The sequence below is a fragment of the Panthera pardus genome, unplaced genomic scaffold, assembly GCF_024362965.1.
Source record: "Panthera pardus isolate Hobbes unplaced genomic scaffold, ASM2436296v1 HiC_scaffold_2, whole genome shotgun sequence".
Lineage (NCBI taxonomy): Eukaryota > Metazoa > Chordata > Mammalia > Carnivora > Felidae > Panthera > Panthera pardus.
Window position 1 is genome coordinate 20,412,283 of NW_026526765.1, and position 25,249 is coordinate 20,437,531.

Here is a 25,249-nt window from a genome sequence, read left to right on the forward strand (position 1 = left end):
AATCAGTTCTGTCATCCCTGTTAATACAGATTCAATTTCAGAGAACTTACTTTGCAGCTTATATATCAATGTGATAACATCAGTTAAAAAATATACATAAATTAACTTGCACCATCAGTCCATTTGTAAAAAGTTAGCTTTTAAATTCAAAGAAACATGCCTGTCTTCTTAAATTAAGATATCTAAACAAAAACATGTGTGCACTATTTCCATTGCTATAGAAAAATCTATGCCCGATATTTTCAACTCTTCTATATGTATTTATCATGATTGCACTTGTCAGACTGTTACAAATTATATTCATGATAATAACTAAATCACATTTTTTGGTTATTTTTCATCTAAATTCCGTTATCACTTTTACATCTCTCAACTGCAGAATTTTATGCTCTCTATTTAAATAATTTCAATAGAGTTTGTTTTACAGTTATATATTTGTTGCCTATAAATAACTTCCAATTTTATTAAGGCATATCTGTTGAGAATTAGAATCATATGCTGTTTTATTCCTTTTTTTTAACCCTACATTTCTATCTGCTTATAAAATTAAAGAATTTAGCATTAGCAAAATTAAGAAACTCTTTTAAAAAAACAAAATATAATTTCCCCTAATTTGAAAACTCATGTATGTAAATCATATGGCAATTTATGTTTTTAAATAATATTGTATTTAGTTACAACCATCAACACAAAATTTTCTTTCCTAGACAATAAAGCTTGCATTTTCTGCACATTAAAAGAAATATAACAAGGATAAGTAGTTTTTCATGTAATTCTTGCTATTTATGTATTCATATTGTAAATGACAAATCTAAATTTTAATTATAATTGAAAAGACAGATATTTCTTATCAACACTAAGAAAAATACCTCAGTAACTGGTGAGTGAAATTTTAATACAGAACTGTTCCTATTTGAATAATATACATATTTAGATATATTTTTAAAATATTTATTTATTGAAAGAGAGAGAGAGAGACTGTGTGTGTGTGTGTGTGTGTGTGTGTGTGTGTGTGTGTGCACGTGCACATGAGTCGGGGAGGGGCAGAGAGAAAGAGAAAAAGAATCCCAAGCAGGCTCCAAGCTCAGAGTGGAGCCAGACACAGGGCTTGATCCCACAACCCTGAGATGACAACCCGAGCAGAAATCAAAAGTCAGAGGCTTAACTGACTGAGCCACCCAGGTGCCCCTATATTTAGATATTTTTAAAGTGAAAATGGAAAAGCTGAAATATCAAAAATAGAATGTCCCCCTGAAATTTACATATTAATTTTAAGATGGAAATACTTGTATACTTATGATTTGACGAGAGGTATCTACTGACGCCTCTACAGGCTCATGAAACTGGCTCAGTAATTAAAAACAATAAGTGGAACACAGCAAAATAGAAATGGTCAGAATGTACTAGTCAAATTAAGGGAGGGGCTTTGTGTGTGTGTGTGTGTGTGTGTGTGTGTGTGTGTGTGTGTGTGTGTGTGCAACTTCTTTCTAAGGTGTATGGAATAGATAGATATTAAATAGGACAAGAGTGAAACACAATAAAGATCTGTATACTCCTAAGTACACATTGAGGTATTATATACATAGGCGTATACATGTGTGTATGAACTTTTTAATATGGGCTATGCTACTTAACATAATCACTGTCACATAAATATCATTTTTTGAGATTTATGCATGCTTATCGAAACACCTGACATAGCTAAAGTTAATGTGATAAGTCATATATGTATATGTTTATGTGTACAGTTTCATGGAGCCCAGATAAATGCCACCTTAGTTTCTCTTTTATATTTTATTATATATTGTTGTGGTTTTGTTATTGGTGAGAGAGTCTGCCTTGGGTGAACGGAGGTCCTGGTCCTTGGATTCCCCACAAGATGGTTTACATGGGGATCTGCGCTCAAATCAAGACAGCCAGAAGGAAAGTGGCAAGGACAAAGCAGTTTTTAAAGTGAAAGTACACTGTCAAGGTGGGAGTGCAGTCAGGTTCCAGGAGGTAGAACAGGCCCTTAGGTTGTTTGGGGATTGGATATTATTGGGAGGAGCTGTGAGATACAGTGAGGTGGTCTCTATTAAGGTTGTTTCCAATCATTTGGGGGACTCCTCCCACAGGTTGGGAGGAGGAATTTTTGACCCTACAAGGTGTGTACCCAGAACCATCTCGGCAGTCTTTCTCCATGATGGTGGTGGTGGGGTCTACAACTGCAATGCAAACACAGTACGATGAGTCTAGAGGTTACTCTGGGGCAGAGGTGGAAGAGGAGAGAGCATGCTCTGCACTTGTGGCTCTTGATCTATCAGGCCCAAGGTCTTGGAAGCCACAGGTCAGGATGTTGTGCCCTCTGGGTTTTAATGTATATATATTACTGTCCTTGCCTCTAGCTCATGTCTCTATCATTTCACTTCAAGGACTTGGGACACTACCTGTGGATGTTCCTTCCACTGCTCACATCTAGCTACTACATAACAATTTAGGGTGTAGCAAAGCTAACTGGTGATATTAGAGAGAATTTCTAAATGGTTAAAGCTTAATTGAAAAAGCATGTGGAAATTGCTCCCCCATGAACAATTCAGATTCTCTCTGTTCTCTTACCGTACACACATGGGGAGATGAAGTGATAATTGGTTTGCAAATGCGTGATTGAGTTATCTGGCATGTTTAACTCTGTCTTAACTTTGGTCTTCTTAAGCTTTAATGGCTTCCAGCTACAGGATCTCCCTATGGTTTACCTGCATCACCTCCCTGTGGGACTGAAGTGTGCAGGGGTAGTCTTCCTAATTCTGGGCTAAAACCTCCAACTTGTCCTTGTCAACAATAACAGTGATTTTAGTTCAACAGATTCTCCCTTATTTTATTCCCAATTCATTAAGAATTCCAGTGGGAAAGATGAAACTTTCTTTTGGGTTCTTTTGAAAACCAAACATGGTGGGAAATCCAGGTAAGTGGTAGTTTCTACAGAGACATCGTAGGGTGGGAAAATGCCAGAGAAACAGTGTGAATGTCTGATAATTCTTAGCTTTAGAGGTCTGCATGAGCATTTCTAGCTGAGGCAAAAATTAGAGAGAGAGAGTACCAGGGGCTGCAGAAAGGCTTCTGAGCATTGGGTGGTTTGGCAAAAGATCATTTGATGCTTTTAAACTGCTCAGCAGCTGAATTACCATGCACTACAAAATCCTGCAGAGTTTCTAGTCTTAGATCATTAGTGCTTGGTTTAAACGGGAGATCCACTTTCGTCCACAAATCAAGATCATTTCCTTGCTCAAGGATGTCATTTCAATCCTTGTTGTTTGTAGTTTATTTCAACTTCAGGGTTTCACATATTGAACTTGTAACAGTCAAAAGGTAAAAAAAAATTCAACCTCTGCTACATTTGTACTTTAATATCTTTGAACTTTAAATTTCAAGAGGGCATGATTTTGATATTTTGGAGTGCCTATGAATTTTATCTTAACGTTACCATTTATTCTCACTGAAAAACCTCTTGTGTATTATTTCCATCATAGTGATTAAATATAACTTAGGATAGGGAACAGAATAAGGTGTGAATTTTCAGTCTGAAGTACAGAATGTCCTTGAAGTTGATCCCCAAATGTATTGTTCTGACCCACAGAATGATCTTTCCAGGTAAACCTTCTGAACTGACATTGAACACTATGTCCAAAGGGGAAGTAGTTTGGACTGAAATAATGGCACGTGAAATTGGGGGCAGTACTGCCCTGACAAATTGCTCAACAATTACCTTGGTTGACCAAAGGTGGTCAAGTTTAGCCTAGGAATTTAAGAGAACAATCGTAATCTAATGTTTTCCCACCAATAACTTCCATTTAAGCTTTAATAAGCCTTTCTTTCCCAGCATACGGCGCTCTAATTTTTGTTTGTTTTTGTTTTACCTCCCCTCAGAACAGATTCATGGTTTGGAGTTTTTACTAACCTTGCCTTTTGGAGTCATCTATTTGACTCACCCCTGGCTACCACTCCCCAGCTCCCTTGATCTAGTCTGTGCTCATCGCAGTAACTCATCCTATACTGTCTCAGACAAATCTTTATAGAACCAAACTAACCATTAAATAAGGGTATAAAATGACAAATATTATATAATTAGAGCAGAAAAAGCATGTAACGACAGATATCAATGTTAAAATAAAAGCAAATACTTAGAAAACTCAGAGCTAAATAAGCATATTTTCAAAAATCATATAGATTCCTCTGGTATAACTTTTTATCCAAATTTAGTTTTTTCTTTGAATTACATTTTTATTTTTCCTTTAGAAAATATTACATTAGGTGTCATTCTGGGTTACTTGGCTGACAGAGAGAGCCATGATCAAGCCATACGAGGCCCCAGGTCTCAGACAGCTTATATTTTAATGGGAAAAAAGGCTAAAAATTAAAAAGCCAACTAAACGTAACTGCAAATACAAACATATAAATATATAATAGAGTAATTTTTATTTGACTCTAAGTAGTAGGGGTAAAGGCCGGGAAATTCTGTCTCTGAGAGGAGATCTGACTGTAAACAATCATGCAAAACTTTGTGGGAAAATACACTTAAGGCAGAGGAGAAGCATTTTCCAATTACCTGTGGCTGAAAGATGTGAGCTGTGTTCAAGGATCAGAAAATAGGCCTGCAATGCTGAATGAGAATGAGAAGTGAGTGGCATGGAATTTAATTAGAGAGAGAGATTACCAAGCAAAGTTTATCATACAAAATCAGAAATTATCTGTGACTAAATTAGTCAGAGAGTGAATGTAATGGAAAGGTATAGGAATTTCAGAAAATGAACAAGAAGAATGCAGATTACAACCACCAACGCAACCATAATTGTACTACTTGCTCAGTCTGAGGAAAAAGTCACAATTTGTTTCACTGTTTCTAGACCCTCAGCACCTAGCATTATGGCCCTCAGCGGCCATAGCATTATTTTTCCTATCATTCTTTCAAAGTTCAAAGAAACAGTCATGAAAGTTCAAACTTATGCTGCCATATAATTGTTGCCAGGAAGAAAAGCAAAGGGAATACAGTTAAACCATGGTTTGTGAGCATAATTCATTCTGGAAACATGCTTGTAATCCAAAACACTGGTATATCAAAGTGAATTTCAAGAACCATTGGCTCCGCTGTGATCATGTGACATGTACTACCCATATTGCAACATATTGTTCATTTATCAACTTAAAATTTTTAGAAATGTTTGCTTGTCTTGTGGAACAAGTTACTCAAGTTACTCGTAGTCCAAAGTTTTACTGTGTATTTTCTTCCTCACAGCTTTCCACAGAGAGGGATGGGGCCCTCCATTACAATAATAAATACACACAGAACTATCATCTCAGGTAGGAAGGAATTCATGATACTGGGTTAACCAAAATATAAAATTTCTATTAAAGGACCTTTCTTTGGCTGCTCAACCCCCCTGTAATATTTCTTCTTAGTTTACATAACTGATGGTAACAATGTTTCTATCCAATTAATAGAACCATCTTTCCACGTCTGCTGCTTTCCAGGTTTCAGTGATCTCTAGCATGCATAAGCCCTATCTCTACTTCTATTTTTGTATCTTGTTTTTTTGTTTTTAGTTTTAAGACTAAATTTTAGATATACACAAATATATAACTAAGCATAACTTATATTTAAAATTTTAAGTATCAAATTTTTACTGAGGATCTTAAAATGAAAAGAAGTCTCCTCCCCCAACTTTTCCCTTACCTGGTTCTGTTTCACACAGGGAATCACTTTTAAATATTTCTCTTTTTGGTTCTAATATAGACAATTTGACAAAATACCTAAATAATATATCTAGTAAGATAAGTTTTAGCTGCGAATGATAGACATCCTAGAATGACAGTAGTTTAAATAATATAAAGATTTGTTTTTCTCTAATATTAAAGTCTGGCTAGGCAGTTCACTGGCTGGTCAGTGCTCGGTGCATCAGGGATAAAGTCTTCATCTGGCGTCTACAATAAGTATAACATCAATCAAGATCGTGTCACCTGTATACAAGGTATTAGGATGGGGAAATAAAGTCTTTTTTCTGGGCAGCTATATGCTCAAATAGATTACTAGGATTACTATAACTAGTGAATTTTGCCAAGGTCTTCCTTTTGGCCATCTGAATGTGTGTGCCCTTTTATTTTTAGATATACAGTATGCTTGCCACTCTACTCTAAGGAAGACAGCCAGAGAGGCCTTTCACATTGATGAATCCACCTAAAACATACCACCTTTGAGTGAACTGCAATCTAATTCAAAGATGTGAATGTGAATTCCGATGATCAAGTGATCCAAAAGCTAGAAAAATAAAATACCTATTATTACTATCACTAAAGCATTCTGATTATGATATTCTTTATAAACTCATCACAATGCAGCCAAAAGGGTGCTAAGCCCTTTACCTTTATTTTTGCTTAATTTTTTTAATGTTTACTTTGAAAGAGAGAGAGAGGTAATGAGTGAGGGAGGGGCAGAGAAAGAGAGGGAGACACAGAATCTGAAACAGGCTCCAGGCTCTGAGCTGTCAGCACAGAGCCTGATGCAGGGCTTGAACTCATGAACCGTGAGATCATGACCTGAGCCAAAGTTGGATGCTTAACTGACTGAGCCACCCAGGCACCCCCCTTTTTTTTCCTAATTTTTAAGCCCTTTACCTTTATTATAGCTAATAATTTCAGTTATTCAATCAGAAAATGTCATATTTCTACTTTTGGATGAGAAACTGAGGCACAGAGAAGTGAAATAATTCTCTTAGATTTTACATCTTACTACTTAAGAATCATCATTTACAACTGGGTTGTATGACCCTGTCCTTCTTTTCTCTTCATCATACTTCCTGTTTTGTGAGTTGCCACTGTCCTATTGATGAAAGCATCTGAATTTATCTTAGGCATACAATATATAGATGTTCTACCACTAAATTGTACATTGTTGAAGAAGCAAGTTTTATTACCCTGAATATCTCTTTTACCTAACAAAATGCCTGAAATATAGCAGATGCTAAACTAATATTTAATAAAAATATTGATTTCTAAATCTAATGTATATAGAAATATCAAATATTTAAAATGAAAAGTACTTTAAAACAAAACAATATATATTTTCTGAAAATTTTATATAATTTATCCTCAATACCCAATGTCCAATATGCATATTGGAGCAGAAATGAAATGATAATTATCAAACTCAAATTTAGTGACCAGTTTGAGGTGGGGAATAAACACAGCCATTATTGCCTGAAGCAATTATCAAACACCCACTCTAGAACTTAATTAAGTTCCTTAGTTAGACATTCTAGGCAAGTCTGGTTAGAATTTATATACATACGATGTTTTAGTTTGACTTTCTGGTCTTTTTCTGGCTGAGTTTCTGTACCACCACCCCCCCCCCCCATTTTGATACCTTGGAGCCATTTGTATTAGCTTTCTTATCACTCTTGTAACATGTCCGACAAACTCTGGATTAAAACAATACACATTTATTACCTCCCAGTTGTGTAGGTCAGAAGTACAGGTTGGCTCAGCTGAATGCTTCATTTCAAATTTCACAAGGTGGAAATCAAGATGTTGGCCTGCTGGGCTCTTATCAAGAGACCCTGGGTGTATCTGCTTCCAAGCTAACTGAGGTCATTGGAGGAATCCAGTCCCTACAGGCTGTAGGAATAAGATTCTTGATTTCTTGCTCCCTATGAGCTGGGAGCTGCCCTTATTTGGTCTGCCATACCATATGAGAATAAAAACTTGGTTTGGATGAAAAGCAACAACTTTGCCTTCATATCAGAAGTAGATTTACAACTTGAAGACAAAGTCTTCTAACTGTTTCAATTTGGGGGTCAAAAACAATTTGTCTTTCCTACTTTCAAAAGTTGAATGAAATCAGTGAGTGAATATTATGTCTTTGTTCACGGATGAGCTAGCTCTATTTTCAGCTTTTCTCTCTCATATGATTTTGCTGAGAACAGAAAGAAATTGCCAACAAATGACCACCTTCATTTTTTTCTACAGGTTATCATAATGCTAGGACCTCAGTCGTGATATAGACTGATTTACAGGGTATTGTAAATGAAAGTCTCATTGAGTATTTTATCATTTCATTGAAGGAATAAACACATCATAGCTTTCCATCTGCAAAATTCACCTTTGTATCACCTGCTGAGCCAATGACACGTTTAAGTTTTAGCTTTGGTAGTTTCCTACTTTTAGGCAGAAAATTTTGTATTAGTAATGATTAAATTTACCTATAAATGATGGAAAATTGCAATAGTGGTGTGATTATATATATAGTTTTTCTCTCACAGGTAAATTTCTAGGTAGACAGCCCAGGCCTAGTGAGATGTCTGGGGCCAAGGAATCAGATCCTTCCATCTCCCTGCTCTTCTTTCCATAGCCTTAGCCTTACAGTTTAATATGTCAACTTCTCTCTTCTAGGAACCAAAGGAAAGGTTTTTAAAAAGACATAGTTTTACTGACTCTTAAGGAGCTTCCTAGAAGCTATGATACAATATTTATACTTATAAGGCATAGGTCAGAATATAGTTGTATGCTTACATCTGGGGGAAAAAAAAGAATGTAGATGGGAATGGGAACTTTTACTCTGGGCATGCCTGAGGTTAAAAAGATGTTATGAAACTGGAAAAACAGAATTGATATGGGCACTAACCCCCAAAACATTTTTTATACAGGACCTGGGAATCCTATGATTCCATGTAACCACCCACCCTGCTGGGAGAAAATTAAGCAGGTAAGCAAAAGAGGCCACACAAGAGACTGAGCTAGAGAAAGTTGGCAGTTGTGGGAAACCCCTCCTCTAACTAGCGGTACTGGGATAGGTGGGCTGAAATGAGAGAAGGAAAGCAGACATATAAAGAGGCTAGCTAGGTGGGGCACCTGGGTGGCTCAATCAGTTAAGCGTCCGATTTCAACTCAGGTTATGATCTCGAGGCTCGTGAGTTAGACCCTGCGTCAGGCTCTGTGCTGACAGCTCGGAGCCTGGAGCCTGCTTCGGATTCTGTGTCTCCCTCTCTCTCTGCCCCTCCCCTGCTACACTCTGTCTCTCTTTCTCTCTCTCAAAAATAAATAAACACTAAAAATTTAAAAAAAAAGAACCAAGAAAATCATAACTGGAATGAAAAAAGATAATCAACTACCAATGCCAGCTTTCAGATGAATTAGATGTTGAAAATATCTGATAAGGATTTTTTAAAGTAGCCATCAAAAAATGTTTAAAAATTAAGTAAAAATTGTCCTGAAATAGACAGAAATAGAAAACCTTAGCAAATAAATAGGTTATATAAAAGAACAAATTGGAAGTTATAGAACTAACACATACAATAAAGGAAATACAGCAACTAATTCCCTCAAAACTTCCCTTTGTTCTATCTTTAAAACTCTTTCAGCTATTATTACTTTTTTTTGGGGGGGGGGGGTAGATACTAATATACTGTTTTAGTGTATGAAGCCATAATGAAATTTTGCATAATTGGTTTATAGGTAAATTTGAAAGGTAGCAGGTAAGGTGTGATTTCTTCTTTGAGTAACAGAATGCCTAACTGAGGTTGTAACGAATAGATTTTTATTTATTTGTTTACACAAGAGAATGGTATACATTTACTAACTTGGATTTAACTTCAAGGCAATGGGAATTCATTACAACATTTAGAATCTCAATAAATTATTAAGAATGGAAATATTTTATAACTGTTGCTGAGGATTTGGATATAAAGGAATGGATATAAAGGATATTAGTGGGAATGTAAATGGTGTGGCCACTGTGGAAAACAGTATGTAAGTTCTTCCAAAAATTAAAAATAGAATTACCATATGATCTGGTAATACCACTACTGGGTGTTTATTCAAAGAAAATGAAAAAATTAATTTGAAAAGGTATATGTGGCCCTATGCTTACTGCAGCATTATTTACAATAGCCAAGATATAGACGTAACCCAACTGTTCACCCATAGATGAATAAAGATGTGTGTGTGTGTGTGTGTGTGTGTGTGTGTGTGTTCCACACAATGGAATATTGATAGGTATAAAAAAGAATGAAATCTTGCCATTTGCAACAACATCGATGCTAAGTGAATTAAGTCAGTTAGAGAAAGACAAATACCATGTCATTTCACTCATATGTGAATTTTAAATGAACAAAGAAAAACAAACAGACAAAAAACAGACTCAAACACAGAGAACAAACTTATAGGTGTCAGAGAGGAATTGGGTGGAGGGATGGGGGAAATAGGTAAAGGGGATTAAGAGTACACTTTCCTTACTGAGCAATGAGTAATGTATCAACAATGAGAACTGTATCATTTTGTGGTACACCTGAAACTAATATAACACTATGTGTTAATTATACTTCAATGAAAATAAAATGAAAATACTTTTCCTATGAGAAAGACTATGGATATTTGACATTACTTAGATGGTTCCTCCCTTGGCTTTATCAGTTAGTGAAAACTTGGTTCCTGTGATGTTAATATATCTTTTTTTCCCAAAGACTGCAATTATGATCTCATATTTGTAATGTTCTCATAAGTACTGCTACAAAATGCATAGACATAGTTATGCCTGTTTATTATCTATCCTGCTTAGAGCTGTAGGATAGATCTGCTTAGTTATGCAGATTGTACAAATCTGCATCATGATGCTTTTCAGCATTTTAATAATAAGTTATTGTTTTTAAATATTATATTTTTTGAAGCTTATCTTTTGTTTTGTTTTTTTTTTTTTTTTTTGAGAAAAAGAGAGAAAGAGAAGTGAGGGAAGGGCAGGGAGAGAGGGAGAGAAAATCATAAGGAGGGATTGTCAGCATAGACCTGACAGAGGACTTGAACTCATGAACTGTGATCATGACTGGAGCCAAAATCAGGAGTCAGACACTTAACCAACTAAGCCACCCAAGCACCCTAAATTATTGTCTTTTAAAATATTATGTATTTCACATCAAATTTTACCTCTGCTCTTTGAGACTCCAGTTATATATTTGTTAAGTTTCTATCTGAATCCCACATGCTTTTCATGATATTTTGTAGTTACATCTTTTCCTTTGTATTCAATGTGAATTTTTTTTTTCTGACCTACTTTGGTTTGGTCCATTAATTGATCTTTTGGTTTATAATTTGCTTTCTCTTGAGTTCAAAAATTCCTCCATGGGTTCTTAATTTATTTAATACATTAAACTTATTTATTATTAAACTTATTTTTAAGTTTTTGCATGGTAACCCCAATACCTGGAATTGTGGATGATTTCTATTGTCTGCTCTTTCACTTAGCTTGTAGTCAACATTTGTCTTTTTATATGCCTGAATGCATTTAAAATTTTTTTATTATTGATATTTTAAAATTATCTTATTTTGATTGTCAGAATGGCGTATGAAAAATTGTAGAGATTATATGAGGATTTATGATGTTTTCTTCTGAAATGTGTTTATTTTTTGCTTCATGAGACTATCTAAACTGACATCAGTAGAATAATTTAAAGCTGCATTTTTGCCCTTCAGTTTTGTTTCTTCTTTTTCCTACTCCAAAGATGTCTTATTTAGAGCTTGTCTTCTTTTCAGATCCCCAAAACACAATTTTTGTGCAGTAGATCTTAAATTTGCCAAATGCTTTCCTGGCTTCTTAGTTTCTTGGTCATGAATTTTGGAATTACCAGATGCCTCTTAGGAAAAAGCAGTGTCAAGTGCTATGTTCACATCTTTGTGCCTTCCTTAACCCTTGATGTTGACCCCACCAATTCTCACTGCCTTGGTAAACCTATGATGCCTTCAGTATTTGTTTGCTTCTTTGTTTTTAGTAGGTTTCCTGCTTGGGAAACTTGGTCTAGAATATTGAGAATAAACTAGTCTACCATTACTACAGGTGAAGAGTCCCAATAAGCTTTTGATGATCAAAATAAATACAGGGAACAACTTGAAGAAATTCTGTTCTATTAAATTGCTCAGTTTATTTAATATTGCTGCAATTATCGCCATGCAACTGAAATCCTAATAAAGTTTTACTACATAGGCTGAAAATATAAAATAACCCAAGTAGCATTTTCTCCCCTAAGGATTCATTTGTACTTTTTGCATCATGGTATGTTATAGTATTTCAAAACAAAAATGTAGAACACAAATTAAAAGTAAAACAAAGGTCAGTATAAGGCTACATATTTTTAAATCACCAAATCTGAATGTATATGATGTATTTATACCATTTGTTTAATTAGACTTTATTATTTACAAAATTGTTTCATACACATTGTGGCAGTCAGAATTACAAAATGTCTCCAAGACAGCCTGGCTTCACACCGATGGACACATTGTATAAAATCTTAGAGATTGTGATTTGGGCAAATTTTTTCTCGGGAGATTGAACTATATTATACGACACAGTTGACTTTAAGAAAAAGAGACTACTTTGTTGGACCTAACCTAATCATATGAGACCTTTAAAATCAGAGATTGAGAGCACATGAAAGATTTGGCATGCTGTTGTTGGTTTGAAGATGGGGAGAGTCACATGTCAAAGGATGTACGCAGCCCCCAAGAGCGAACAGCCAACAAGAAAACAGGAACTTCCGTCCATCTGCCACAGGAATTGAATTCTTCCAACAACCTAATGAGCTAAGAAGCTGATTTCCCCCCCAGACTCTGTATGAGAACTTGGCCTTAATTTCAGCTTGTGATACCCTGAGCCCAATCTTAGATACATTGTGCCAGACTTTTAGTTACAGAACTGTGAACTAATAAATTGATGATATTTTATGTCATTAAGTTTGCGATGTTTGTTATACTACAGTGGAAAACTAAACCATATGTAATCTCAGTTGATGCTCTTATAAACCTGCAGAACCACTATGACAAGAGGTATTGCTGTAGGTAGTAAGATAAGATTAAATATGTAATCAGAAATTGCTTAGGATCTTTGCCTATTTCTTCTCTACCATAGATCCATATACTCGGGGCAAAATCTAGTGATTCAGAGAACAGCTTTTGACTATGCCTTTTGTTTTCTATATGAATCAATTTCTCTGGTCTCAAATGCACAATTTCTGATATAATGAATTATACTGTAAAAGTTCTTTAGATCAACACCTTTATTTAGAATTTTCTAATGTTATATTTTGGTTTCATTACTGGACACTACTATCAGCAAACTTAGAACTCTGTATTTTGAAGTCCATGAGGGCTATGTCCTGGTTCACAACTTAGATTATTTAAGCAATGATCTCAAAGTAATCCATGTCTATAGAGAGGAAAGATGCAGATCCAGAACTACAACACAACATTTTGGGTTCAAAATAAGACATGTGTTCCAATGCAATGCTTGTAAAAATACAAATGAGTAAACACTAATAGATGAAAAATCCAAAATACTACATTAAATGTGTATAGAAACACCAAATCAATTCTGAAGTCATTAGAGATATCAGATCTATCTGAGCCAAATTTTTGAAAACTTTCAAAATAAATGTTTGAAAATACTTCCAAAAAGTGCTATATGAATAAAAATTTTATGACATAAACTTGTAGAGTATACCCAATGTAAAGCATTTCTCTTCTTACTTTAGCATGGTATAGCAATTTTATCCTTTACCTGGTCAGTTCATAATACATATTAATTAATATTCTCCTTTTCTCCTCCAGATGAAGAATTACTGTGTTCTCTAAGGACAACACTTAAGAATGCATTAGTCTATACTTTTTTTTAAATTTTTTTAACGTTTATTTATTTTTGATACAGAGAGAGACAGAACATGAACGGGGGAGGGGCAGAGAGAGAGGGAGACACAGAATCGGAAGCAGGCTCCAGGCTCTGAGTCATCAGCCCAGAGCTTGACACGGGGCTCGAACTCACGGACCGTGAGATCGTGACCTGAGCTGAAGTCGGACACTTAACCAACTGAGCCACCCAGGCGCCCCTAGTCTATACTTTTTAAATCAAAATATACTGCGTATTTAGGGGCACCTGGGTGGGTCAGTCAGTTGAGCCCCTGACTTCGGCTCAGGTCATGATCTCATGGTTTGTGGGTTTGGGCCCCTGCCTCAGGTTCTGTGCTGACAGTTCAGAGCCTGGAGCCTGCTTTCAGATTCTGTGTCTCCCTCTCTCTCTGTGCCCCTCCCCCAGTCGTGCTCTTCTCTCTCTCCCTCTCTCTCTCTCTCTCTCTCAAATACATAAATGATAAAAAATTTAAAAAATATAATTCTTATTTAAATAGCTTGTATCTTATTTAAATTATTAATTCTCACAATATTACTCCAATACTCTCAGCTAGAATGTTCCAAACTATAAATGAAATAGGATATAGCTTTAAAATCTTCTACAGACCAAGGTAAAAATTCACATAAAATAACAAGCTTATATAATATTTCATCTACCTGTGTATTCACTAAAATGTTGGTATCTTCATTTTCCTAAGAAACTATTATCTTTAGACAGTTAAAATTCATTATTTTTATTCTGCCTGACTCTTGACACTGTATGCAATCAACAATAGATTTAATATTTGTCTATAAAAATTGAATTCTTCATAATTAAATTCTGATAGAAACAATATATTTTTATTTGAAGAATGTAAGTATGCTTACCAATTAGTCGAGTATAACTGGCTAGTGTAACTGGTATTGCTCAAAGCAACATGCTTGAGCTTAGACCAAAGCAACGATGAGATAACATAATTGGACAGATGCAAACATAAGCGGCGAAATTTCTTATTACAGAAGAGAGCAGTCATTTCCAGCAATAGAAGGTCCTCGAAGTTAGTGTGCCAAAAAGAGGAGATCCAAGATGAATAACTATTGTTTTCATTACTTTTTAGATGTTGAGAGAATACTAGATTGATTTCCCTGGGGGTACAGGGCATCCCTGAAAATGGAACTGAAAGTCAAATGTCTGGATTTGTACAAATGGATATCACTAGAGCAGATACTGTTTTAGATCAGTTTGTTTGTTCATTGGAGCAAATGTGCGTGAAAATGACAATTTCACTTGCTCATTAAAATGACCTTGGGGAAGTTACCTGAACTTACTGAGTCAGCTTTCTTGTATATAATATGGGGAAAATATTAACTGCATAAATGCCCTAAAACATGAAAGAATGAAACAAATATTTTAAAAATGTTTTTGCTAAGTCCAATTTAGACTTAGATGAGCATTTGGAATGAATATTTTTAGAAACTCAACTTTCACACATAAACATATACATGCATGTATATGTATTCTTATGTTTAATTTTTGTTCTACTGTTATGTATTCAGCACAGAAGTATTTAGTTCTTTCTGCATAAAGCTACCGTTTTTCCTTCAGTTCCATATGCCAAATTCTTGCTATGACTATGCTCTAGAGTTAATGAGCCAATGATTTAAGAAAAGTACAAAACAGATGTAAAATCTGGTATTAATACTAAATACAGTTGGATGAATCTACTGATTTATTTTAATTCTGCTATTTAGTAAAGATATTTTTATTTGGACATCAGGAAGATTAATCAGACACTCTTACACCAAAGGCAAATTTATTTTCATGTGCATTCTGGAAATCCTGGTAAGTTATTTCTGGCCTGAATGAAAGATACAAGTACTATTCCAAAGTTGCGAATTTCTGAGATTTTTCCATCTTTGGGTAATCTTTTCTCTAAGATGAGATTTGTTTATCTATTTATTTTTTGTTTTTTTTTTTTTTTTTTTTTTTTTTTTTTAGTCTTGAGAAACTTAGGGAACGTGGTTTCAGGAATTCTAAGCTTTCAGCAGTCTCAATTTGAAGACTTCAGATAATGACCCCAGTATTCTATGTTAAACCCTACAGAAAACACCATTGCATTTGTTTTGTGTTATATGACCATCCCTGAATCAGTAGACTTGTGATTATGTTCACGGAGTCACATGCTAATCACTATCGCCATTGGGAGGTATGGATATACCTAATAAATACCTCCCCTGACTACATGGATTGGGATAGAGATAATCTTCCAAATGCCACGTAAAAAGCTTTTTATCATAATGAAATTCACAGCTGATGCTGGGCAGCAAAACAACAAACATCCATTTTCTTGTATACCTTGGCTGTAAAAATACACATCCACCATTTTCTCAGATATATAATCTGAAAAGGAAACTAGTACCACTGCATGTATCCAGTCAAAAACTTTAATAATGACCAAATAGAAAATATGTCATTCATAAGCAATGGTTGTGACCATAAGGTATACTGACAATTAGACAAATAAATATTAAATAATATTATTAACTTACTGAAAAGAAGGCAAACCAGAGTTTTACCAAAATTTGATATCCTGGCCCAAGTCCAGTGTTACACATTGTGTCCATTTTGTCTTGGTTAATTTTGGCGACTCATGGATAAAGGACAACTTACAACCACTACCAAAATATCTGCTCTGAAAAGTTAGAGCAAAAAATAGGGTAGTATAATAAAAAGTCCCATTTAGAAAATTACTTTCAATTGTTACATAGCAGATTTTAACTCAAAGCATACCCCATATCATAATGCACAAAGACTCCAAGTGCAACTTGATAGAGAGTTTAATTGATTTCCTTGACCAGACTGTTTTCTACTGTTCAGAGTTTTGTTCTCAAAAACCATCTCTCCTAAAATAATAATAATAATAATAATAATAATAATAATAATAAATAAAATAAATTAAAAAAACATCTCTCTTGATTACTTTGTCCAGTTTCCATGTGTACTTGGTATCTTCCATTTGCCCTTCCTGATCCATTCCACATTTGTCACTCTGCTCTCTGCAGCACTAAGTTCAGAGTTACTACACTGTCTTTTGCAATGCCCATACACCTGTTGTAGGTTGAATTGTATCTTCTAAAGATATAGTAAATCCTAATACCTGGTACATGTGGATGGAACTTTATTCAGAAACAGTGTTTTTGCATACGTCATCAAGATAACGTCATACGAGATAAGGGTGAGTTTTGAATCCAATGACTGTTATCCTTATAAGGAGAGAGAGATTTGGAGAAATAGAGAGATACAGAAGAGACACAGGCAAAGAGGCCATATGATGATGGAGTGAAAGAATAGGGTGATCCAGTTATAAGCCTAGGAACAAGGACTGCCAGCAGCCCTGAGAAGCTAGGACACAGGCATGAAACAGATTCTCCCTGAAAGTAGCAAGAAAAAAAAAAAAAAAAAAAAACTCTGCTAATATTCTAAATTTGGACTTCTAGCCTCCAGAACTGTGAGAGAGACATTTCTGCTTTTTATGGCATCCAGTTTGTAGTAAGTTGCTATGGCAGCCCCAGGAAACTAACACAACACCCAAAGTTTTAGAAACTATTCCTGGATTTCTTCCACTGTGGAGAAAGCAAGGTGCCTTTAAGGAAGAGCCCAACATTGGAGCCTCATATAAATCCTGAGACTGTTGTCTGAAGCCTTCACCAGAGAGATTTGCAGCCATTAACCAATGACATTCTCAGATACAAACTGAAGATACTATATAATTACTTAGCTTTTGCTGATCTTCAAAGATGCAAAATGCCATGCTGGTCCACCAGTCAGAATAAATTAAGTATTAATCCAAGTCCTTCTAGCAGTGGACTTAATATGACTGCAGATCTGCCCCATGGTTGTTTCCCCTATACCATAAGATATAGTCAGAATAGATACACTTAGTATCTGCAGAGTCCCCACCATGGTGCACTAACATTTGGAGCGATATTACAGACAGGAGTCAATATATAGAAAAAGCTAGTTAGATTCTCTTAAAACTGTCCACATCCTACAAAGACAGTGAAACATAGCAGGTGAACTGTAGAGTATTTCTATTATTACCACAGGCTTTAGGAATGCAAAGTTGATAAAGATTACTTATCTCCATTTAAATCTTTTGATCTAAGAGTCATAAAGAATTATAGTGATGTAAAAAAAAAAAAAGAATTATAGTGATGTCATCACACAATTCTTGAGTGAGGATGCTAATTATAACTCCTTTTCCAGATGTGATGTCTTTATCTAAAAAATGAAAACGCTAGCATCTATTATGCAGCATTTTTTCCTAATGCCCATAAATAAGAAAAAAAAAGTTATGTTAGGTTCTGATTATACTTGGTGTCTTGCCAAAGGACCAGATCAATTTTCTTTCTCTTTATGATAGTACAGTTAAAAAGAAAGTTGTTCATCTCGAACACCTCATGCAGAGGAGTGATAGGGGGCCCAATTTAGATAAGAGACCTCTTGTACCATTCACCATGAGAAAAAGGCAAAAGTCTTGGTGCGTCTCCTTGGATTTTGGAGCAAATATATACTACATTTGGCTATGCTGCCTAACCCATTTATCAGGTAACCCATAAGGCTGCCAATTTTGAGTGGGTTGTGGAACAAAATAGGTCTCTGAATTAGGTTCAAGCTGTGGTGCAAGCTGTCTTGCTTTATGATCCAGCACATCAAATGGTATTAGAAGTATCTGTGGCAGTAATAAATTCTGAATGGAGTCTCTGGTGAGCTCTCTTTGGAGAATCACAGCACACACCAGCATGGCTCTGGAAGAATGCCAGGGTTTAGCTTCCTAATGAGCCCTGGTGGAAGCTAAACTCCTGACCAGGAGACACCAAGCCCCCCACATTACTCTACCTCTCTAATCACCTTCATAAACACAGTATATAAGATAAACTAAACCAACAATTAAATGTGGTTAATAATTAAGTTTAAGGTGGATTATATACTAATTTTTATACATTTACATTATATATAGAAACATATACATATAAATATAAATTATAGATCTCTCAATCTATATCTAGTGTCTTGTGGGGAGTTGCCTATAGTCTATCCTTATTTATAGATGGGTCCATATTATATTTCAAGCCCAGCTGAATATGTACGACTGCTGCATGGAGATACTACTTGGATTGCTTTTAATAACTTTAGGGACAGAAAATCCTTCCAGTAAACAGATATTTGGGTGAAATATCTGGTCCACTTTATGTGGAAGTATAAATGACCTGAGACATAGATATATCTACATATGGATCCTAGACAATGACTAATAAGTTGACCAGCTTGACTAAGAATCGGGGAAAAAAACCAAAAAGATTAATGTGGCAAGGAGATCTGAAGCGATAAGAATGGATTAGTGCTTTCTATATGGGCACATTATGTAGAACTACTTATATCCAGTGAATATGCCTGCCATGGGGCAACTAAAGTGAAAGAACATGAACTCAGACATTCAGACTTCAAGTTTTCTCTAACACTACTACTTATTGCAAAACCTGTTACCATTATAGGCTGATGCTGTAACACTGATATGTCACAATTACGTTGGAGCAGCTGGCTGACAACCTTGTAGTAGACTGATTAAATCCTTTTCATCAAGGATTGAATAGTGATTTTTCTCATAAAATACATATTTTGGGTATGGATTTGTCTTCCCTGACAATAGCACTTCCATCAGCATTACTAGCTATGGACTTGAAACAATCTTTATCTATTGCCATATTGCTCAATATTTTTCCTTCTCAGGAGATACATTTTACAGTATAAAAAATGTAGACTTCCACTTCCGACTAAGATGAAGCAACAGAGCCACATTTATCCTGCTTCCATAAATAAAGAGAAACACAGACAAAATATAGAAAATAGCAGATAAGTGGTAACCTGTTGTGTACGCGAGAGAAAGAGACATAAAGAAGAAATTAAAATGGGGTGCAAGAGCATACATGGTGATGAATATATTCATTACCTTGTGATGATGATTTCATGGGTGTATATATATAAAATTGTCAAGATGTTTAAACATGTATTGTTTATTGTATATTAATCACACCTCGATAGAGTTATTTTTAAAAAGAAATGCTTGTGGGTTGCCTGGTTCAGTTGGGTTAAGCGTCAGACACTTGATTCTGGCTGAGGTCATGATCTCATGGTTCATGAGTTCGATCCACACGTTGGGCTCTGCACTGCACTGCAGAGTCTGCTTGGGATTATCTCCCTCCCTCTCTCTCTCTGCCCTTGCCTGTTCACTCTCTCTTTTTCAAAAAAAAAAAAAAAAAAAAAAGAACCCCATGGATCCCTTTTGCCAAAATCATGAAATTTCTACTTTATGCTTGTGTTTTTCTACACTAACAACTAGAAGATAGTTAAGTTTGAACTACTGAACTACTGACATAGAAGCTATATACAGTATACTCTAAATTCATGTATGATTAGCTTTTTACAAAGTCATAGACAATGTATTCATGTCATGAGCGATTAGCATTACATCAAGACATTTAAAACTAACAGTCATTGAAATTATAAACTTGGAGTTGAATTATTGATGGCTTTACTTTATTTCTATAACAATTCCTGTTCATGCATTTTTCTGAATAAATTTTTGTCCAACTATTTACAAAATTAGCTTGTTAACTGAATGACTGATGAGAACAAAACTAAATAATTAATGTATGTATGCACTGTACTAGTTTTACTACTTTTAGTTGGATTGATTTGGACAGCTATTTTGGCATTGTATAGAACCAATTCCAAGTGAAACCTATATATATATATATATATATATATATATATATATATATATAGAGAGAGAGAGAGAGAGAGAGAGAGAGAGAGAGAGAGAGAGAACACCAAGCCCCCCATATTACTCTGCCCCTCTCTCTCTCTCTCTCTATATATATATATATATACACACACGCACACACACAATGTTCAATTTACTACACTACTAAGTATTTCAACAATTTCTATCAGTTAATGCTTTTATTAACATTTTGTTTATTTATTTTTCTCTGGGATACATGGGGAGCTACTACTTGTCTTTCACTGCAATTTTAGCGTGCATTCATCCCTTGAAGACTGTGCAGGTTGCTTAGCAAAGGGAGCTTTGTGCTGTCAGTCCTTTATCACAGAATAAGTGCTCATGTCTATGTTTACATGTAAACACTGGAAGGACTAATCCTGCCTTGGTGTATCAAAGCATTTCAATTCTGTTTCTAAATGATAAGTGGCCTTGAACAAAGAATGGTATCAAAACCTTCTTACACATTCTGCATAAATAAGAAATGTCATTTAATTGGAACAAGCTTCATGAAACTGGGGCTCCTGGTTGAAGAGATTAAGGTGTGATTTATCATATTGGTGAGAGTCACTCAGATTCTTGCCAGACCAGATCTGCCTGTCAACTGTCTCTGGTATATTCAAAATTTTCCTTTTTCAAAATCAAATAAGCCCACCCCCACTGATACCGTTGAAGAACACCTCTGAAACATTTTGAAAACTGAACTAAAATTACAAATATTTTAAATGTGTTTTTCATATTTTTTCCTGCAGTATTTAGACACTTGAAGCAATCAGCAGCTATGTATTTGGAAATATAATCCTCTTTAGATACTTTTTTTCCCCTATTGGAGAAATGTCACTGACACTTGGTGTTTTTATCTTCATTTAGAATGTGACCTTATTCCTGAGGGAAAATAAAAATGAATCTCAAAACCATAGCCTTGTTTCATTCGGCATTTCAGAAAAGCTGCTCAAAACCCCAGCTGTCAGGAATCGTGATTCGAACTGCTTTGAGTCACTGAGGTCAATAAATATACCTGAAAGGGACTATAAATGGTCACCCCTTCCCTTGTCATCGCTTTGTTTGATGAACACTTCATTATCTTTGAAACTAGTGTAAGGACTTAGCTTAACAAGTGCTGCCCTAAGTTGGATTTGACATATTAGATCCTTAAAGAAAAATCCTTGACAGGCATAAGGGATATCACACTGACAATTAAAAGAGAAAAGTTTTTGAAAATATGGTAAGTCGGGGGAAAATAAACAGGTAAGTAGAAAAATATCAAAAATAGCTTTATAAAATATCCTTGCCCTATCAAAGAAAATTAGCCAGAAATTACAAAGAGAATTAGCTATTAAAGAGAATTTGCTCCAACATAAGACCCTTTGTAAAACATAACATTAATGTAACAGATGATGTAACAGAAAAAAATATGAATTAATTTGAACATTTGTTTTCCTACAAATCTTGGTAACACCATCATATGGAGTGTTCACATTCCAAGGAATTTTATTCTCACACATATAAGTTCTGTATGCATATTTATCAAGAAATCTGAGTCTTTTTTTTATTAAGTTTTAGAAACTATGATATAGAATTTCTTGTCTTATTTCCTAAGAAGCAAAGGAAAGCGAAATTCATTTATACTGTTTTAATGAGAAATTCATGCTTTCATTTATGTCAGCTTAATTGTGAAGATTTAGAATTTTTAGAAAAGTCATAAAATCAATGTACTATGAAGGTTCTTAACTGTTGGAGCTAATGGTGAAGTCAATTTCAGTGCATTGTTCATTGAAGATGCTGTGATTATCCTAGAATCATTTATATGACGATGTCCGTTTCTAGTTGTCTCAAAATTAGAAAAGGAAAAGCACGCTCGGTCTCTCATGATGTTCTTAAAGTTCAGGGGGAAAAGGAATAAAATATGAAATGCATGTAGCAATGGTGTGAAAAGATTAAGATAGTGCTTATCACTATTTATATAACTAGACAGGATGTAGTACCAGATACCAGTTGTCCCCTAAACGCCATCTTATTTGTGAAGACCTGTAAATATTTCATAACTATACCTTTCATTTTCAAATTCCTTCTCATTAACATTTACATTTAAAATCATTATGTATAAACAGGAATTAATAAATTTGTGAGTCTACTTTGCTAGACATATTTTTACTCAAGGGAGCTAAAGATTCATTGTAAATACTTAATTTTCCATTGATCTCATTTTTCCCAGAACAATAAACAATCACACTAAATAAGATGCTTTTTAAAGATCACTGCAAATTGAAATGCAAAATCTGGAAAATTATATGTGTTTTCTCACTTTTATTGTTTTAAGCTAGACACGAGATTGGAAGAATAGATAAGAAAAAAAAATGCCCTAGGAACACCAAGAGTAGTTCAAGTCAGGCAATGACTGTCACTAGCAATTATTTTCTCTTCTTAGTAAAAGACACCGAGAATAAGTTTTGTCTTTAGAATGATGGTGCTTTGTGTTTGCTCATTAACTATAACTATTCCTCAGAAACATGGCCATTGCACAGGAAAGGGGGGAAATGGGAAATGCCAGTGAATGTGAAACAGAGGCTGGGAGTGATGTGGAAAAAAAATCAGTGTGCTGGTGTTCAAATACATCCTAATTTAAACCAGCTTACATCCAAGATATGTCTTGAATAAATGTTAGCAATATACTCAAATCATTTCTCAGTAATGAAATATATATTTCTGACAAAGTTCAAAGAGCTGATGTTTCTTACTTAGTATTTTAGATAATGAATTATAATAAATGTGAAAAAATCAATTTTGAAATATGATAGAGACACAGACAGAGATAAACAGAGCTAGTTGACCCCACTTGAAATAGTAATATTCAAAAAAAAAAAAAAAAAGACTTTAATAGCATAGTTTCTCTACTTTGTGACCCATTCCAACCACTATCCCCACTATTTTTAATCATTACTCTATTATGGCTTGAGTCTTTGAAAAAAATTATTTTTTGATAATGTAAGAGACAGTATTAAATAGCTATATTTCTAACACACATGAAAGTAGGCATTTGTAATGGTGATATATGTAAGCACCTTTTAAATAAAGGAGAGTCCTTTTTTAGTGAATTTAATCACACTTTTTATAAAGAAAATAACAAAACTACAGTTGCCTTTTAAATGTATAACTTATCTGTGTACTATCATGATAAAATTATTTATCATGAGCTAAATATTATGTTGGGATAATATCAGGCTAAAGACTTAAAATTGAAAGTTCAAAGAGGATTCAAAATAAATGGCTTCTCAAACTGCATGGTACTCATAAATGGTCAGTTCTCCAAAGTTACATGCAATAGAAGAAATTAAAAAAAAATAATAATTGTGAAGTTTTAAACAGCATTTTTTCTAATTTATATAACCTCAAATGTGTAATTTCTTTTTTTAAGATTAGCATTTTTATTGTTTTTAATTGTAATTCCAGTACAGTTAACACACAGTGTTATATTAGTTTCAGGTGTACAATACAGTTATTCAATATCATTATTCAGTGCTCATAAGTGCACTTCTAATCCCCTTCACCTGTTTCACCCATCCCCCCCCCCACATCCCCTCTGATATGCTTTATTTTAAATTAGTATCTCAGTTAGATTTAGTTGTTTTTTTTTTTTCTTTTTCAACAAGAACATTTTTACTTGCAGTATACTTCAGAATACATGGTTCTAAAAGGTACATATAAAACATTCCAGGGACGCCTGGGTGGCTCAGTCGACTCTTGATCTCAGCTCAGGTCATGATCGCACAGTTTGTGAGTTCAAGCCCTACGTTGGGCTCTGCACTGATGTTGCACAGCCTGCTTGGGATTCTGTCTCTCCTTCTCTCTGACCCTCTCCTGCTTGCTTCTTGTGCACTCACTCGTGCTCTCTCTCTCTCAAAATAAATAAACTTTAAAAAAAAATACCCTCCAAGAAAAATAGAATGCACATTTTCTTCAAGCATACACAGAAGAATCCCCTGATTAAATCACATAAAAGGAGACACAGCATATGCAACTTTGCTTATTTTTCATGTATCACAATTTTGCATACAGAAATTTGTAGTGACATCAGTAAAATGAAACAGGTCAGTATTAGTTTTAGGCAGTGTACTTAAGATGTTAGATACAAACGTGAAAATATTTAATTTATATAAATTCAGAACCTGGATTTGGCTTAGACAGCAACATGATATCCTACTTTTTCTGTAGTTTCTGAAGTATTTTGGAACATTATAAGCAGACACACCTTTTCCACTCAAGAATGTAGATTTCATTATTCAGCCATTTGATTCTCCCTAGTAATAAACACTACTTTTAAAATTAGGCATTATCAATAAACCACAATAATATAATATTGTTTAAAGTTCATTGATAATAATATAAACATTTGTTGACTGAGAATTATGTGCCTGGAATATTAGCTATTTTAGATGAGTATTATGATTTAAAGATAAGGAGTTAAATCTTAGAGAGGTTTAATAACTTACACACAACAACATGCTTCCAAGTGGCAGAATCTGTATTTAGATTGTTTCTAAAACTGACCCTTACTGCATTATATGTTGCTTTCTACCTATATATTTTTCCTTAAAACAAAGCAAGAAAGTTCTCTGAAATCTTATTTCAATCTGTAGTAACATTACAAGTTCACGTAAGTCCACTTCCTTTAGTAGAACAGTCCCATGATTGTAAGAATTTTATTTTGAGTGATGTTTGGATTTAACAAATAA